Source organism: Pyrus communis, chromosome 17 (assembly GCF_041283825.1).
Source record: "Pyrus communis isolate YQ-2024b chromosome 17, ASM4128382v1, whole genome shotgun sequence".
NCBI lineage: Eukaryota > Viridiplantae > Streptophyta > Magnoliopsida > Rosales > Rosaceae > Pyrus > Pyrus communis.
This window is the reverse complement of record NC_142581.1, coordinates 8505214-8520094: the sequence shown is the minus strand read 5'-3', so window position 1 is coordinate 8520094 and position 14881 is coordinate 8505214. Positions and strand designations below refer to the sequence as shown.

The window sequence follows — 14881 nt, the reverse complement described above, 5'->3', positions numbered from 1 at the left end:
GGGCCCCCACCACATCCTGGGCTCGACTCCACTGTAGCACAATATTGTCCGATTTGGGCCCCAACCGCCCCCTCACAGTTTTGTTTCTGGGAACTCACACAAGAACTCCCTAGTGGGTCACCCATCCTGGGATTGCTCTCGCGTGAACTCGCTTAACTTCGGAGTTTTGATGGAATCTGAAGCCAGTGAGCTCCCAAAATGCCTCGTGCTAGGTAGAGATGGGAATATACATATAAGGCGTATAGGATCCACTCCCCTGTGCGATGTGGGATGTTACAACCCAACTTTTATTATTTTGTTAAAAAAAAAAAAACATAAATGAAGCAATAAATTTTTGGCATATCGGGTGTTAGGAAATATTGACAATATGTCAAAATACCAAGTCAGCCATCATATTTCAATTTGATGTTTTGAATTTGACATCTCATTTGGAGATGCTCTTATAGAGTTTTATTGTAAGGTTTAAATTGTCTTTTACAAGAGATTCAATTAAATGCATAAAAAACTATGGTCAGTTAAATAGACACAGGGCATGATTCTGGGAGGGTAAGCAACAATGTCTTAAAAACACGTCCGAGGTGTGCCTAGGCGACTTTAAAGGCGGGGCAGAAGTGAAAACGCCTCAGCCCAGTGTGCGTAGGCAAAAACTCACCTAGATGTGGTCAAGGCGCACCTTAGGGCCTCCATTCTCTTCTTCGCACGACACCACCAACCGAGCAGCATCGCCACCACCCAAAAAGAGGGAAAGTGAGAGTCATGGAGATTGTACTGAGAGAAAGAGAGTGGGTGGGGATGTAAGTGGACTACACAAATGCTGTAAAATGAGTGGATATTAATGTGTGTGTGTGTGAGAGAGAGAGAAATAAGAGGGTAAGTGAGAGTGAGGGAGAGTGTATCGAGAGAGAGTGGGTAAGGGATGTATGTGGACCGTATTAATGTTGTAAAATGAGTGAATATTAGTAAAAGAAAAAGAGAAGAGGGAAAGTGAGAGTGAGGGAAAGAGTGGGTGGGGGATGTATGTAGACTATATTAATATGTAAAATAAGTGGATATTAACAAAAGGATAGAGAAAAGGGAAAGTGAGAGTGTACCGATGGAAAGAAAGTGAGCAGGGATGTATGTGAACCTTATTAATGTTATAAAATGAGTGGATATTAACGAGAGAGAGGAGGGAAAGTGAGAGTGAGGGCAAGTGTACTGAGGGAAAGAGAGTGGATGGATAATGTTTGTACAACATATTAATGTAATAAAATGAGTAGACATTAACAAGTGAAAGAAACTATTTGTTACTATCTCCTTTTTTTTTTCTTTTTTTTTTTTAATGTATGTGGACCATATTTGGATGAATGATTTATTTATTGTATGGGAATTAAATTTGTTTATCACTTGTGCACTTTTGAATGACAATGGATATTTGTTTACAAATTATTATATTTTTCATGTGGTAGGTCTATTTGACTGAACTGTATTTAGGACTAGAGAGGGAGAGAAGTCGACGGCAAGAAAGAGAAGAGAGATTTAATTGTGAGATGTTGTTATCCCCCTATGCAATGCCTTTATTCATAGTAAGAAGAGGGAGAATAAATCCTTCTCTTCCAAGGACTACAAGTCCTAATAGGGAAGAATAATTAGAATCAAATCTAATCTAGGATTTACACAATCACACTTAAACAAGAAGTTTATAACACTCCCCCTTGAGTGTGTAAATACTCAAGTAGATTCAGCATCATGTAGAGGTTGAGGAAGTTGACTCGTCAACACTGATTCTGGGAACACGCTATTCTCAATAAGGTAGGAACTTGCATAAGGAAGTGAGTCTCACAAAAAACCATGTGGCTATGGTTAAAACCCAAGTAGGGAAAAAACCCATAGTCTAAGGAAAAATACGTGAGTAATGCACAGTCAAATGAAATGTCTACGGGACATCATCAGGGATATGATCAACCCAAGGTGGGTGCCTTGTCAAAACCTCGTTTGGTAGCAAAAACCCAGTGGGAAAAATGCTCCTAATCGTAGGAAAAAGAGTACATTAAGATCAATCATGTATACTTAAGGATACTCCCCCTAAGTTTGACACAATTCCAAATAGAACTAGCAATGTTACAACTGAGAAAGTTTACGCATACCAGCTCCTTGAACAAGCTTCTGAAACGTAATCTTCGGTAGTGATTTGGTGAAAAGGTTGGCCATATTATCTTGTGAACGGATTTGTGTGACTTCAATGTTCTGATGCTTTTGTTGTTGATGTGAGAAAAAGAATTTCGGCTCAATGTGCCTGGTGTTGTCTCCTTTGATGTAACTCTTCTTAAGCTGTTTGATGCATGTTGCGTTGTCTTCATAAATCATCGTCAAGACAACAGTGACGGGGTAATAATCGCATGAGCTTTGAATATGGGAGCTTTGAATATGGCCCACAACTGCTCTCAACCAAAAGTATTCCCAAGTTGCTTCGTGTAAGGGAGAATTTCAGCATGATTAGATGAAGTGGCAACTAAGGTCTGTTTGGTTGACCTCCAAGAGACTGTAGTGCCTCCAATAGTAAAGACATAACCTATTTGAAAGCGCGCCTTGTGCGGGTCAGATAAGTATCATACGTTAGCATAACCAACAAGGCGAGAATCGACATCCGTAGTACCCTTAAGGTAGTAGATTAAACAAGTCCACATCTGTAGTACCCTTAAGGTAGTAGAAGATGTCTTTGACATCAGTCTAATGTCTGGATGTTGGTGCATTACTGTATTATGCTAAAAGATTAACAGCGAATGAGATGTTGGGTCTAGTGTATTGAGCTAAGTATAATAAAACACCTATCACACTTAGATAAGGAACTTCAGGCTCCAAAATCTCTTCATCATCCTCATTCAGACGGAAATGATCTTATTTTACATCTAGCGATCGAGCGACCATAGGAGTACTCGAAGGCTTCGCTTTATCCTCATTAAAATGACGCAACACCTTCTGGGTGTTATACGTTTGATGTACTAAGACTCCATCCGAATGGTGCTTTATCTCGAGACTAAGCCAATATCGAGTCTTTCGTAGATCTTTCATCTCAAATTCTGACTTCAGGTGTGCGGCAGTTCTCACGAGTTCTTGAAGAGTTCCAATGAGGTTCATGTCATCGACATATGCTACAACTATCGCATTCCGCATAGTTTGTTGTTCACATATCCCTAACTAGTCAAATACTCACTCAAATGATTATACAACATTCTTTCAAATTGCTTCAAACCGTAGAGTGAACGCTTCTGTATCAAGATCCCCATAGAGATATGCAGTTACTACGTCCATCAATTGCATACTTAGTTTTTCAGAAACTACCAAACTGATAAGGTAGCGAAAAGTAATCACATCCATAACGGGTGAATATGTTTTGTCATAGTCAATCTCGGGGTATTATGAGAAGCCTTGCGCAACAAGACGAGCTTTGTAATGCATAATTTCGTTTTTCTCATTACGTTTTCAAATGAAAACCCACTTGGCTTATGAGCTACACATGTCAAAGAGTAGGAGTTGCATGTCCAAAAACCTTACATTTCGTAAGCGAATCGAGTTCAACTTGGATTGCTTGTTTCCAGTTTAACCAATTAGTTCTACATTGACATTCATTAACGAAAGGGGATTCAATGTCATCGCTCAACATTATCTCAGTAGCTACTGCATATGCTAATGCATCGTCGACGATCATCTCATTTCTACACCAAACATCATCCAAGCTATCATAATGGATTGAAATCTCACGATTCTCAGGAGGTGGATTCGTCTCTTTAAGGACACTTCCATAATCTAGAATTTCCTTATGAGTTGGATAGAATGAGTAGGTGACATTTGGATTCACAGTAGGCTCTTTAGGTGCCTGTTCCGTGGATTTCCTCTTTCGGAGGTGTGAATCCTTTAAACCAAGAGGTTTGCCACGCTTTTGTGTAAAGGCAGAAGATTGGCTAGCTGATAATGTATGTGGATCGATCAAGGTGGAGTCCCAAGCCTCCAGGAGGAAAGTTCGTCGTACATTTGGTACATCTATCTTTGCAGGCACATTCGCAGCTAGAATATGTGATCTTGTCACTCGCGCTAAATCGGTGAAACATCTGGCATGCTCTAAACTATGATCTGGAGATCTAATATGTGTTGCACATAAGTCTCGAACTGGGTGGTGTGGGGATATAAATGAGACAAAGTAGGAGTCATCCACGATAATTCGCATTGTTCTTCAGGAACGTTGACGTTCTTATCTCCCCCTAACGACAGGAAGACTGTCTCATAGAAGTGACAATCCGTGAAACGAATGGTAAACAGATTGCCTGTCAAAGGTTCTAAGTAATGAATGATTGAATGAGAATCGTATCTGACATAAATACCCATCTTTTGCTGAGGCCCTATTTTTGTACGTAAGGACGGCAAAATCGGCACATAGACTGCACAACCAAAAAACAAGCAGATGCGATATGTCGGGTTTGTATCCGTTAACCAACTGAAGGGTGCTACATGGTTGGGTTGCAACAGGCCTCAAGCTGACCAACATAGCTACGTGCAATATTGTATGGCCCCAAGCAGCGATCGGGAACCTTGGTACGTATGACCAATGATCAAGCAATCATTTGTAAGCGCTTAATAAATACCTCTGCCAGGCCATTATGGGTATGAACATGGGGTATTGGATGTTCAAGATCAACCCCAACCGACATGCAATAGTCATCAAAAGTTTTAGATATGAATTCTCTAGCATTATCCAATCGAATAAATTTGATAGGATAATCAGGGTAGTGAGTCCTGATCTTAATAACTTGAGCTAACAGTTTGGAGAATGCAGCATTCCTTATGGACAACAAGTGCACGTGTGACCAACATGTGAAAGTGTAAACCAAAACCATAAAATATCTAAATGGTCCGCAAGGAGGGTGAATTAGTCCACAAATGTCCCCCTGAATCCTTTGTAGGAAAATATGAGGATTCGAACAAATCTTATCATAAGAAGGCTTAATAATAAGTTTTCCCATAAAGCAGGTTTAACATGCGATTCCTTGAATCGAACTTGAGCTTCCGGTTAATAGATGCCCATGTGAAGATTTGGGGATACGACGCATCGCTGTTCGTCCAGGGCGTCCCAAATGATCATGCCACAGTGTAATTTCACGCAGTTCTAAAGGTAGGGCCGGCCATATAGTGGCTTTCTATAAGGCGTATAGTTATAGTATACAGACCACTCGGGATACGCTTCATCTTCTCTAGAATATGCTTCTGGCCATATTCGTAGGAAATTATGCATAGAAATTCAACTTCATTTTCTACATAGGTTTCAGCGTGGTAATTATTGTCTCTGATGTCTTTGAAACTCAGCAACGTTCTTTCGAAACGTGGAGAATAAAGTGTCTCATCAATGGTCAAAATTATACCATTGGACAACATTATACGTGTTTTACCGTATCCTTCGATCAAGTTGGATGGGCCTAAGAGGGTTGTCAGAGGTGCATTCTTAGGTATGAAGTTAGTGAAATAGATGTGTTCACGTAAAACGGTGTGTGTGGTTGCACTATCTACCAGACAACTAACTTTCCCACTAGTCATACCTAGAATAAAAATTAATTTGAATCGGTCACATGCATAAAAGTTCTAAAAATAAATATCCATTCAAAATAATTTAAGTATTCAAGGATGGTAATTAATAAACTTAATATCCAAAAACAAATCACCAACAAATAATCCAAATATAAAAGAAAATTGTTCAAAAATTAAACCAAAAAACAAGGAGGGTTCGGCCACTAGGTGGAATTTGGCCCCAGTGTCTAAATTTCAACTAGAAAAATAGTTTATGTCTAAGATTCTAACTTCCATAGGGGTAATAGCCCCTTGAAAGTTAGAAACCTCCATCCTGGTACTCTCCGGTTCATCCACTTGCACAGAGTTTGATTTAAACTTCTTACAACATGAATGATATTCAGCTACAACCTTCTGGGAAGCACGACAAACACAAGACCAATAGTCCTTTGAACCACAACGATAACACATGTCCGCATCCATGGTTTCAGGTGCATTGCCCTTATTCTTGAAGTTTGGGGCCTTATGAGCAAGGTTAGGGCACTTCTGGGCTCAATCTCCTCCCTTAGATGGGCTTTGGCTCTGCTGCCCTTGACGGGATGGCTTCTGGCCGCCTCTACCACACCTATTCTGGCGTTTGTTTGTGCTATAATGTGCTTCAGGCACAGCAGTCGCCCCAGTAGGTCGAGTTTGATGATTTTTCATCAACAACTGATTCTACTTTTTAGCAAGAAGTAAAACAAAGATCAAATCCGAAAACTTAAAGAACTTATGAGCCCTATATTGTTGTTGCATGACAATATTAGTAGCAGAAAAGGTCGTCCAAAAGATCCTCTTCGGTCAAGGTCTTAGAAGACTTGAGAAGTGATCGGATTCAACAAAGTTTAGAATTATATTCATTCACATACTTAAAGTCTTGGAAGTGCAAATGATGCCAGTCATGTCTTGTTTCAAGCAAGAAGATGTCATTTTGGTGATCAAAACAATTAGCCAAAGCAACCCAGAGTTCTCATGGATTTTCCCTAGCAAGGTACTCGGTTTGCAGTGCGTCATGAATATGTCTTCGGATGAAGATCATGGCAGTGGCTTTCTTAGCTTCGTGAACTGGGTTATCCATCTCATCTTCAATGGCGGGACGCAAACTCTTTGCAGTGAGGTGGAGCTTAACATCTTGGACCCACTTGAGGTAATTTCTTTCAGAAACCTCCAAAGCTGTAAAGTTGAGTTTGTTCAAATTTGACATGTTCCTAGCACAAAATAATGGACAAGATGTGGTTTGGTAATGGAGAAAAATCAATTCATTCACATAGGAGTAGAACATTTGGGTTCTAATAGACATTTATTGGTTTAAATTCGCATGAAAAAACTTCGGTTTGTCATGGGTGATGTTTTTAAGGAAAACCTTAGGTTTTCAAACAAGGCATGTTTCTAGAAACTTCAGGTTTCGAAATAATTATGAACTTCAGGTTCATATGTTCCTGCAAACAAACGCAAATATATATACAGAAATATGCAACAAGAAAATATGCAAATAGAACTTCAGGTCTATAATTATAATTGAATTAATTATTTGGACTTCGGGCCAAATTTACAGTGTGGGTGAAAAATTATAAAACCTAAAGTGTCTAAAAATAATAGACAACTAATACTCAGGGTCCAAAAACATGGACCAAAGTCCACGGGTGGGCTGAGCAAAGTTGTACTATGGTCTAGGCCCAAAAACTAGGCTTAGATAGACACGGGCTGATCAGGCCCCAAACACAATTTAAGCTGCAAGCCCATTAGCAATAATCGGGCTGCAAAAACCGGGTCCAAAAAACAATGGCCCAAATGGGCACTGATCAGATGCAGGTATACCAATGTACTAGCTGCAGGCTGGGATGGCGTGTATGCGGAACATGGATACACCAGCACGGGACTGGGATCCGGTGCATTGCGGGCATCTGGAATCAAATCTAATCTATGATTTATACAATCACACTTAAACAAGAAGTTTATAACTTTTCATATAAAATTATATATAATATATATTTTAAAAATTTAGGTCTCGTGAGGTTTCACCTCAAGGCTTTCTCCTAGGCAGGGCTATCCATGAAACGCCTCGCCTACGCCTACGCCTTTGCCTTTTAAAACATTGGTCAACGGTTACCTTGTGTTAGGGGGTGAGCAAAAATGTACTCAAAATTCTTAAGCAAGTGCTTAAGAACATTTAACTATGCACTCAAGTTCTTACAATCAATTCTACTCACCCCTAATCTGCATGTAACAGAAAATAATAAAATATCACATCACTCAAAATTTTTACTTAAACATCTTTCAAACAATCCAATGTTTCATTTTTTTTACAGTGCCTCCAAAAACATTATGTTTTTATAGGGTGAAGTTAATATAATTTCCCAGTTTAGGGATAATTTAAAATGGTGTTAATCTTTTAAAATTTTCCAAATAATTATCTAACATTTTAAAAATTGAAGCGTTAAGTGAGGAACTTGACAAGTGTTACAGCGGGATTTTACCTTGACGTCATTTATAAAGCTCTAACTCCCCAAATTGATTCCTTTAAACTAGACAAAGTTAGCGTTTAATTTGGTTGAAAGGGCTCAAATTGAGGATTCAAAATTCTAAAATATGAAAATTAGCCTCAACATTTGTCCATATCATTACTTAAATTTGATGACATTGTCACTTAACAGTAGTGATGTTATCACTTTACGTTGGTGACCTAACGAGTGTTTATATTTATAAATGTTTTGTGGTTATTTGAAATATTTTAGTTATTCGTACTTCCTTGTTTTTTTAACCATAAAGGTTGGGACTAATTTGGAATCACACTAGAGGTTGGTTAGTTATTCGTACTTCCCTGTTTTTTAACCATAACAAGCAGTTGCTAGCTATAATTGGTGTATTTGTGTTAAGTTACCAAAAACAAAAAAAACAAAAAACGAAAAACAAAAATTGTGTTAATTATGACTAGCCCATCTTTTAGTTTAGAACAAACATAACCCTTAAGAGTAAAATAATGTTGTTAAGAAACAGTAACAATTGAACTCTTATTATTTATCTAAAATATATATTCATCCGAGTTCATTTTTCATTACATATTAACAGCCAAACTCAATCAAACCAAAGATAACTGATTAAGGGACTATACTAATCATTCCATTTATAGCATCTGTCGTAATTGTTGGTGTCCCAGTTCCACAGGCATGGATGGCCTTCAAACACAGCCCAATTACATGTTCCACAATAGTCACCATCTCTAAAGTTATCATATATATCGAACCATTGAAATGCACCTGGCCATTCAAAACTGCAGTAGAATTTTGTTACTGTGATGAAGCTAGGTTTGAAGTGGAATTGAAAGCTGGCGTTCGGGGGAAGCGTTTGGAGACCAAGATCATCGTCCCCGGATTTGCAGTGAAGGTTGAGGGTCTGCCCTTTCTCCAAAGAGTTGGTGATCTTAACATGTTTTCTCTCGACTGCATAACAAATGGTAACTGTGAACAAAACCAGCGTGACTAGCAGCAGTACTGCACTTCCGTTGAACCAACCCATGCTATACATATAGCTTGTTAATTTGAAGAAAATCAAATTTTATTTTGGTGTGAAAACACTAGGATGAACCATGCTTTAATAGTTGCTAGCTAGAGGTACCATCCACAAAGTCTCACATTTGCTTTAGTGCAATTTTTTGGCCGGGTACATTTGCTAGCTAGTTCTTTATTTATAAAATTATGGTAATAGATCGATTCACGTATCAAATTAATTTTGTTAGAATAATTTACAGTTGTGGAAAGACATTTAATTTTTCATAACAATGAATTTAGTTAAAAATGTTGACGAGCTTAGTAGTTGTCATGTAATTGAAGGTCTGAATTCTACTAACAAAATTATCATGCAGTAATTTTTTTTATACAAGCGATATTATTATACTTTAAGCCTATAAAAATTTGATAAATAGAATTCAAACTTAAGTGCATACGGTCTAACACATAAGCTCTATGTAAAGTGGCTACTCTTAAATATACACTTGGTAATTTAGTCATAGGAGTACAAGTGATTTTGAAAATCATGTACAGCTAGCTGAGAATACTTGGTAATTCTAGGAATGAGGAAATATAAAAGGAAAATACTAGGTCGATCATCAGTGAACATGTTTGGCAAGGTCCGCTTACAGGTAAGAGGTCCTTATTGCTGGTAAGGGGATGTCCTATACACCGCTTCATGCCACATCATGTTCTATTCTACTTGGATGTCCCAAGCGTTCGTGGCACAACACGTGTTAAGTGGAGTAAAATTAGTCCAAATGGTACAACTGAACAACATTGGTAGAGGCACGGATAAGTGCATAACCAATGATTTCTTCCATTAAACAGAAGTAGATTCTTCAAGATTGAGGTTCGAGAAAACTATCCCTTATTCTTGTCAACCAAGAAGCTTTAGCCATCAAGGATTTCCTTTCGTACATCACATTAGCACCTTTTCACTTCTTGTGTACAAGGCGGGCCGTGAGGATAGCCGAAGTAGGCGCCCGCTTAGGGCCTCCACTTCGGAGGCCCTTAATTTATATATAATTTCTTAAAATTGAAACTCAATAAAAATATCAAAAAATAAATCATAGGGAAATGAAAAAGAATTGGTTGAAAAATTAGATTATGTAAACTTAATTAGCACATTTACGTCTAATAATGCAGGTGTGTAATATTGAAGTAACGTTTGTATATATATTTTTTATATTAATTTTTAATAATATTTAATGTAGAAATAGATTTTTTTTCATGTACTTAGCGAATTTTTTTAATATATATCAACGTACAAAGGATCGAGGATCAGAGAACTCTAGTGCCCCACTTCGAAGGCTTCCCTAGGGTCCACAAATTTTCAGGGCTGCTTGTGTAATTTTGTGAAAGGGATGTATCAATGTCATAATCTTGAAGCATGTTAACGTTTCAGATATCGACTCTGTGAACATGGTAAGATGCGAAGTGAACAATTGGCAAAAAAACTTTATTTGAGATAGAAGTTGAGCATCTACAGAGCAAATTCGTCTCTTCCTCATTAACTACATCGTAGTACCGTGAAACGTACATTACATGAACAGTAGACAGAACGGCTCAAAGTACTTGCTAAGTTGCTAGAGCTGCATCTCAGCCCAGTAACTCAAAAGAACCTTCGCTCTTGGCATTAAACGAGTGGAAAATAAGGAGGCGGCTAGATTACTGTTCCACTAGGAATCAAGGCATTCTTGATCACTGTGACAATCCCGCTCTTTATGAAATATCCGTCTGTTTCTCTTGCTGCTTCTTGCACATTGTCGCTATTGATAATCTGTAGTTCATACTCGTCGATGGTCAGTTTCATAAAGATAAAATGTAAAATGTTTTGAGTGATCAGCTAAGAAGAATAAAGTTCTAATTTGAATGTATGTCGAACCAGACATTGCATCGAATGTAAGCGGGAAATAGGTAGTACATATAGGAGGCGGTTTTCTGTATCCATTTAAGAAGTTTCAAATTGGCTGTCCATAAAATTTAGACTTAAAATTAATAAAAAACTGAAAAAAAATCATATTAAGATGATACTATGCTTACCTTAACATTCTCTCCAATTCGCGCATTCTTATCAATTATAGCTCTCCTAATGTGGGAATTCTTGCCAATACCAATTGGAATGCTGCCCTTCGCAGAAAGGAACCTCCTGTCAGCATCAGTCTGGGACAATCACAACAATTGCATCAGCATAATCTATCCAACCCATAGAAAGGTCAAACGAACAATGACAGTCTTTCTCAGGAAAGTCCATTCATCTCTATAAAACAAACAAAAAATGTTTATACGGTCATGTCTTGACTTAAAATAAAAAGCAGCAAGTGCTAAATCTACAGCAGGTTTTACCTCATAGTAGTCAGCTCCCATCAGTAATGTGTCTTCAATGACAGCACCCTCTGCTATGCAAGACCGAAGTCCAACGACTGAATGGTGAATTTTACAGTTCTGTGTTTATGTAAAAGATAGGATTGGGTTAAAGAGCAGGAATGAAATAGGTTATACTGATCCCCGTTTCTTGCAACGATAGCACATAGATGCAAGTTTTTCTGAAATTGAAGAACACGGGACTATGATGTGGCATCATAATGAAACAATTTAGCAAAATGCTGAATGTTTCTACAAAGAACTTACCTTTATTACACATCCCTCGCCAATAACACTATCTGTGACATCAGCATCAAGCATTTTCAATGGAGGTAAATACCGAGGTTGGGATTAGATAGGGGATGAACGATCATAAAAGCTACAGTATAAAGTTCAAAATTAGGCCGGAATACTAAATCCAGATCAAACTGAGAGCATAACATATGAATTGGCCAAACAAAACAGGAATACAAACAAGTTATAGAATAAAAGGTACCTGAAATCTGGAACTGGTTTTTTTGTTATCCCCAAGTTTGCATTGTAGAAAGCCTCAATGGTACCAATATCTTCCCAGTAGCCATCATACAAATAAGCTTGAACCTGTAGGCATTAATAATTAGTATTCCGGTGGCTGAATATCTGGATGAAGGGTAGCAGGGGACAGAAAGTGTGGAACTGGGAAATATTTAGCAGACCATATAAAATCAATTTAGGATACTATCTTTTTCAGTACAAAGGGATTTGTTCAGTTTCGAATGAAAGATATTTGCAATTATGTAATACCAACAACTATTCCAATCTTTTCCACCTCTTTTGATTGATCTTTCGTAGAAATTACAGAACAAAATATATGAATGAAAACTTACTCTCAAACCAATGTAAGTTGCGCCGGAATAACTTCACTCCTGAAATCATTTGCACCAGGAAACTTGTCTCTAAGTAGATCTAACATGACATTTTTGCTCACAACATATATACCCATGCTGGCAATATAAGGCATCTCTTTAGCTCTCTCATCATCAAGACCCAGGATAGTTGTATCAACCTATATAACAAACAACATTTTGCATCAATAATCAATCACACACCTAAACCCACAAGCGTTTGAAGTTCAAAATGAAACGCATACGTAATGCACTAAATAATGAAAAACAATCTGCAAGTGGATCGTTCACCTTCATAGCTTTGAGTTGCTCCCCTTTTGGTTTCTCAGCAAACTCAATAATCCTTCCCTCTTCATCGATCTTCATCAAACCAAAGGCGGTAGTGCGCTTCTCATCCATGGGCAGAGCAGCCACAGTGATGTCTGCATCAGTTTCTCTATGCGCCTGAATAAACCTCTCATAGTCCATCCTATACAAATGAACCCCAGCAAGAACCAAAAATTCCAACACATTGTGCTCCTCAAACAACCACGAGTACTGTCTCACGGCATCCGCAGTACCCTGTAAAGCACCAAAACCAAATATCCCAACTCAAAAACCAATAAAAACAAAAAATCCAAGCTCAAAAACCAATCAAAACCCGATTTCCAACACAACCCCACATTTGAAACAAGCTTTTTAATCACCTGAAACCAATTGGGATTCTCAGGGCTCTGCTGGGCAGCAAGAACCTCAACAAAGCCTTCATTTTTGTAGCCACCCATATTAGTAGCATAAGCACGAGAAAGATGGCGATTGAGCTAAGCGGAATTGAACTGGGTCAGCACATAGATCTTGGACACGTTGCTGTTGAGGCAATTACTGACTGGGATATCGATCAGCCTGTAGTTTGCTCCCAATGGAACAGCAGGCTTCGCACGCTTCTTGGTCAATGGGTAAAGCCTCGTCCCAGCTCCCCCACCCAGGATAATCCCCAACACAGGATAATCCCCAACACACTCTACACATTAACACGAACAAAATTCCCAAAATTTCAATCCAAACAAGAACACATTATGCGAATGCATAGAAACAAAAACACCATATGCGACAGAGAGGGAGAGAAATGAATCACTTACCCGGCTCGCATCGGGATCAAGACACGTCTGGGAGTTCTTGGAATCGGAAACAGCCTTCGGAGAGACAACCAGCGGCGGGACTCTGTGAGTTGGGCATTTCCTCTACAAACGATTTTATTTATTTTACCCGAATTTCAGCACAAAACAGTCAGATAATGTATATTCTCCTAGAGAAATAAAGACAGGGCCAGGTCAACCAGATCCCATGCCAAATCAGCAGACTATAGCTCAACTGCAAAATCCTAAATTCTGTTACTTTTGAGTGAAAGCTGGTCAATGTAAATGAAGTTATAAACTAACGAGTCCCCGATCGACCAGCCCATTATTGTAACCAACAAATGTGAAAAAACATTCACATTGACAAGATATGGTGATGATGATTTGTACTACTAGGGCTCCAGGCATCATAAGCCACATAATTAAGCAACATTTTGACGTCCACTAAATTAAAGTTGTTGGGCTGAAATAGCCAACCCAAACCTACAGGCCAGGCAGGGTTTTTTTTGGTCGGGCCGTTCGTTTGACACGTATGCTTTAACTAATACAATGCTAAGTGTAGATCAAACTTTAAATATATTGTTTTAGATAAATCAAAACCTACTGAAAATTGTCTCATGGTCTGACTGCCTGTATAATATGCCATTTCTCATGTGGTGCCTCCAAACTTCAATTTCATGTTCAATTCATGAAAAAAAAAAAAAAACAAGTTTTTATCATTAACGTGTGTGACAGTAGGTTTGGGAGCTTGAAGAACAAGATTCTTGGGATGAAGATTAGCTTTTATCTCACATTTTACTTGGAATACAACTGCAAAATCTTCAAAATCAAATGCGAAAGCAAGACTAGCTCGTTGATACCATCATGATAATAACAGAGAAGAAGAAGAATTACAAAAGAAGAAGAAAGAAATGAAAACTTAGAGTAGAATAAATCATTTGTAGTTCTTAGTAACTGCTTTGTTTTCAACTTAATCAATGGTACAAGATTAACTTAATTGGAGGATTGAATCAAAGTTGTGGGGGAGTATGAGTGAAAAGCTCCAAATCATGGCCAAAATGCCCCAAATCAAATGTGTAAATTAAACCTTGAACAATGAGCATATTTTACACCATTCGTAAAAGGTGGGTTGCTTCACCGTTCCCTAACATGAATTGGGGCCATTGCAGGTGTGGAGAATATATATTACTATATACTAATAAAACTATAAGATATCTGCAATGTACTAGAAAAGTTATACTCATATGGTCATATATGATTCAAGTGCAAAGTCATATTTGACATTTGATATAGCTCTAAACATGGGATTCTCACCATATAAGATACAAAAATTATATTTGTCTCTAAATTTGACTAGACTCCTTCTAATTTACAAGAGTTAAAGTTAAAAGTCAAATTTGATTTCATATGCATTGCATATAAAATAACTTGCAGC

The 14881-nt window shown here is 38.1% G+C and overlaps 1 long non-coding RNA gene and 1 pseudogene across 2 annotated transcripts in view; one reads left to right on the top strand and one right to left on the bottom strand.

Moving 5' to 3' along the window:
- LOC148689369 (uncharacterized) overlaps window positions 1–14881 on the top strand; it is an 82564-nt gene that overhangs the window by 49953 nt on the left and 17730 nt on the right. The window lies entirely within an intron of this gene.
- On the bottom strand, window positions 10529–13600 carry LOC137709123 (glucose-1-phosphate adenylyltransferase small subunit 1, chloroplastic-like; annotated as a pseudogene). The gene is made up of 9 exons (XR_015958452.1): window positions 13450–13600; window positions 13018–13331; window positions 12623–12892; window positions 12314–12492; window positions 11944–12047; window positions 11715–11826; window positions 11430–11528; window positions 11127–11246; window positions 10529–10863 (listed from the first exon to the last, which is right to left on the bottom strand). The product of XR_015958452.1 is annotated as a glucose-1-phosphate adenylyltransferase small subunit 1, chloroplastic-like (transcript).